Here is a 5,417-nt window from a genome sequence, read left to right as displayed (position 1 = left end):
CGTACAAAGTGGTGCATTAGGGGGGAACCTATCAATGCATTAAGGGGGGAAAACCTATCAACACTAAATTTATTTTTCATACGGTATATATTAGGTGTCCTTTTTATATTAGGAGTCTTTTTCTAATATTTGTTTTCATATATTTCAGGACTCATATATTTATTTATTTCTATATATTTATTTTAATTTTGAAAGTCCTTAATTTAATAAAGTAATAATTGAAAGAAAATAGTGAAAAGAGGATTTTGTTTAAAGCGAATACTTTTAAAGAAGGGCAAAAAGTTCAAACAATATTTCTAACGTTTTCATATATTTTAGGACTCTCATATTTATTTATTTTTCATATATTTATTTACTAAGATTATTTTCATATATTTTAGGATTCCTTAATTTAATAAAATAATAATTGAAGGAAAAAAAAGTGAAAAGACGATTTTTTTTAAAGAGGAGACTTTTAATGAAGGGTAAATGCCAATTATAAAGGCCCTTACACTTTTAATATAACTAGTTCAGGTGTACGCGTCTTGCGCGTGTACCTCACTTTGATGAGTTTAAATATTACATTAAATAAAATATTTGTTTAAATAACAAAGATGAATAAAATAATTAAATTTAATATCTTTTGAGTATGAAAAGATGGAGAATTTATTTATTAAACCTAATCTTTACCAAAAATATTTTTAAAAATCTATCGACATTCATCTACCATCTGTAAATTGCAACAAAACAATACAATGATAGAGACATCAAAATAATACAATTGAATCTAATCTTTACACCCAATTTTTTTTTCAAAGTCGTCCGACACTCATCTACCACTTGTAAATAATAACAAAATAATACGATAATGGAGATATCAAAATAATACAACTAAACCTAATCTTTACATAAAAAAATTTCTCAAAATGACCAACATTTATCTATCACCTGTAAACTGCAACAAAATAATACGATAAAAGTGATATCAAAACAGTACAATTAAACTTAAATTTTACACACAAAAAATTCTCAAAGCCGATCGAGATTCATTTATGAACTGTAAACTACTACAAAATAATAAACTAATAGAGATATTACGATAATACAATTAAACCTAACTTTTACCTAAAAAAAATAATTCAAAGGACCCACATTCATCTAACATTTGTAAATTAAAATAAAACAATAAGATAATAAAGATATCAAAACAATACAATTAAATCTATCCTTTACACAAAAAATTCTTCAAAGCCAACTGACGTTCATCTACGACCTGTAAATTAAGCATCCACCATCTAGACATGCAATCGAATTAAATTAGATGAGCATCAATCATATTCTCCCAATAGACAAACCGATTTGTTTTCTAGTTTAACGTACATCTCAATATTTATAGAAGTATTTCCTTAATAGAGTCGTATTTTAAGAGTATTTTTCTAATTGAACAGTAGAAAGGAAATTATTAATTAATTTTCCTACCATACTTTTTAGAGCTCCCATATATTTTAGAAAGTCTAGAAAAATATTAATTAATTCTCCTAACATATATTTTAGGAGTTCCATATATTTTAGGAAGTCTAGTTAATACAATAAAAAATAATTAAATAATAAATTAAAAAATAATAAAAAGACTGTTTTGTCTAAAGAAAAGTCTTTTAATGAAGGGTAAAAAGTTCAAATCACTTTTCTAAATGTCTTCACATTTTTTATATATTATAGATTCGGTGATGAAAGAATTATCATATCATAATAGATTACAAATTATTCCACTAAAAATCTGTAATTGCACTCCTCGATTCAAAATCTACCATTACATCTTATTTAACTCCCCATGTTAGAATTACCGACACCAATCAATTAAATTAAATTCTCTAAAAAATTTTATTCATTGATTAATTTAATCCTTTATTTATAATAGTTAACTTATTTCACACGACGGATACAAAATCCACCTGCAGGGTTTTCACGTGAAAACTTATAAGCAACTATAAATGGGTGTCTTCTATCTAAAGTCCGAGACATGGTTCTATCAACTAAGTAATATTTCACTAAGTGGTTCGTCATCATCCAACCTATCAGGAATATGTTGACTTACAAAAAAGTCTCACCTTTTAATAGTTTAAAACAATAAAACAAACCACATAGATCATGATAATTATATCAAGATTAAGAGTATAAGTACATGTAATGGTCTAGAGAAATCATTTATTAATAATCATAACATAAACAAATATCTCTAATTGGTCCGTTCAATATATACGAAATGTACTAGCATAAGAAGTCAAAATATTACCACTCCCATAATTAAGATCAAATTATATTTAATCTTGTGCTACAATCATTTAGATATTTGTCCTACCTCATCTTTGATTGTGAGCATTAATTTATTACTTATAAGAATCGATAATTTTAATCTTCCGTGCATGAATTAGAATACTCCATAAACAAAATTGTCTATTATATAAGCAAATGACACACATGTTAACACAATGATTTATTCAAACAAAGATTTTATTAATATAATAAATAGTTTTTATATGGGATGAAAATATAATACTATAACACAAATTACATGGTTAATAATATATCCTAACAGTAATTGGTGCTGAAATTAAGTAATGAAATTTTAGCCTGTCGGTATTGGTACATTATGGAACTTAAAATGTTTAATAATGTTATCTTTCTTGCTCGACATACATTTGCACCTCAAATTTCTTGTGACTAACAAAAAGTGGCAAATTCTTAATTTAATATTTTCCAACCTATTGTCTAGTGTTAGATATAAAATATAATATTTTTCAACCTATTGCCTGTTTCTAGTGGAACGATATTACTTCTGAAGTTTATCAAAATACTAATCTATACATAAGTCCTTTTGCGCCTCCAGTTGTTATAAACCTAGCTCCCAATTGTAGCTACTACCACTTCCTTATGAAACTTGTTCATTATAGCTTGATTGTTGAAAATAGAGTAAAAGTTGTTAGATATAAAGACAAAAATATAAACGTAAATGTGTTGAACAATATTACTTCTAAGTTTATCAAAATACTAATCTATAGAAAGAAAAAATTCTTTCTCTTTCGAGAATGAACTTAATAAGACATTTATTTGTCATAGCCTTTATCGTATGTAGGACTTCAAAACACTAGTCAAATTTGAAATTGAGTCTTCGAATCGTGTTGACAAATTCATAAGTCTCAAATCAATATAAATGGTGATGGAATGATAGTCCTTCCTTTCTTAACCATATGTCGAGAATTCTTTATCTTCAATCCAACAAAAGAGTTTTTTATACACAACATTGATTGAACAAAATAAGGCATCGAAAAAATAATTTACCTTTAAAAAATTTTGTTCATCGATCATGTTGATATTATCATCATCACCGATCTTCAAATACCTACAAAATTGATACAAAATAAATTAAATATTATAATATGATTTTCAAAAAGAAATTCTAAATCAAACAACAAGAATAACCTAAAACCCAAAAGAAAGTATGTTCACCAAAAACACATAATAAATATACATGAACTAAGAATTCTAGATGAAATAAAATTGAAAAATATTGCACGCGTGAATTTTTAATCAACTTTTTATTCTTTTCCAAGTTTACATAGTATCTTTTATGGTAATCCTTGTTTAATTTTTTTACCATATATTTTTGAATTTCTTAATTATTATCTCCTAATATTTTTGCCCTATATTTTTTTGCTTATCATATATTTTAAGACTCCTTAATTTTTAAAATAAAATTTTATGGTTTAAATAAAGAAAATTCTACAAAATTTTATGTTGTTTACCTTTCCTGTGTTCTTTTTTATTTCTTTCTCGTATGATTTTTCTTCTCCTAATTTAATTATTCTTTATTTCCTTTTATTTGTTTAATTTTCATTCTTTTATTACACGAGTTTTTCTTTTTCTTACATTCTTAGTTAATTTAAAATTATTAAATTTAGAAAATTAGTAAAAAGACGATTTTGTGTAAAGTGAAGACTTTTAATGAAGGGCAGAAAGTTCAAATCACTTTTCTAAGGGTCTTCACACTTTTAATATTATATATATATATATATATATATATATATATTTAAAATCTTTCCTTATTTTTAAATTCAAATTCTTACAAAATCACTGGTTACATTTTTATTACGTACTTAAAAATTTTAAAAATGAGATACTTCTTAATTTTTTCTTATTCTAATAATTTTATATTTATTTCTATATTTTAAAATCTTCTTAAAATTAAATTTAGTTGATTTAGAATTCTTAAACTAATGAAAAAAGCATTAGTTGTCATTAATTTTAATTACTTCTAATAAGGAAAGATTTTATCATAAATATATTTAATTAATTTCAACTCTTAGATTAGGAAAAATTGGTGAAATTCTGATGACTTCTAATAAGAAAATATTTTACCATAAATATATTTAATTAATTTTTAACTCTTAAATATTAGAAAAAATTATAAAAAGATGATTTTGTCTAAAGAAAAGACTTTTAATGAAGGGCAAAAAGTTCAAACAATATTTCTAAGGCCCTTCACACTTTTAATATATTGTAGATATAGATAGAGATAGAGATAGAGATAAGGAGGTTTGGGTCACAGGTGACAAAAGAGTTTTAAAATGAGGTGTAGGTGACACAAGTCTTAATTATTAGTTGGAGGTGACAATTACTTTATTATAGATTAAGAAAGTTGGGAAAGTTTGAAAATAACCCACAAGTTTTTAGTTTACACTTTGATCCCAATGTTTACCTAAAATAACAGGAAACGGAGGGAAAAAAAGGCGTCTTTCTTTCTCTTCTCATCCATTGTTGTTTTCTCTCTCTTAGCGATTTTTGTTGTTCATTGTTTCTGCTGCTTTATTCATCATCTTCTGCTTCATTTTCATCATCTTCTACTTCATTATCATCTTCATTTTCTTCTTGTCAACCATTTGTTCTTATTGTTGTTGGTACAATGCTACTGTTGCGATCTGACCAATTTCTTAGGTCAAATTTTGTTTACTACATCACTTTCCACTTTCGCATAACTTTATAGGTGACTTTGGTAAGTAAAATTATGATTTTTATTCGTATTTGTCATCTGGGTACACTTCTATTTTTTCAATAATGGATAGAACCCCGATCATGAATCTAGCATAAGTGCCCACAATTTAAACAGATCAATCATCTGGTGCATCAGATGAGTAATCGATTACATCAGAAGATTTATCTTTTGCATTAGACTGTTTATCTGTTGCATCAGAAGATTTATCTGTTGCATCAGACGTATTATCTGTTGCATCAGGATGTTTATCTGTTGCACCAGACTAATTATCTATTGCAACGAATGATTAATCTGTTTGGAACAACACAAATCAACCGCTGCCACAACCCCAACAGATAACCAATATGTTTCAACTCTTGCTATTGCTACTGGATTCAAAATTATTCTT

The sequence above is a fragment of the Capsicum annuum genome, chromosome 3 (assembly GCF_002878395.1).
Source record: "Capsicum annuum cultivar UCD-10X-F1 chromosome 3, UCD10Xv1.1, whole genome shotgun sequence".
Classification (NCBI taxonomy): Eukaryota; Viridiplantae; Streptophyta; class Magnoliopsida; order Solanales; family Solanaceae; genus Capsicum; species Capsicum annuum.
This window is presented reverse-complemented; position numbering follows the sequence as displayed.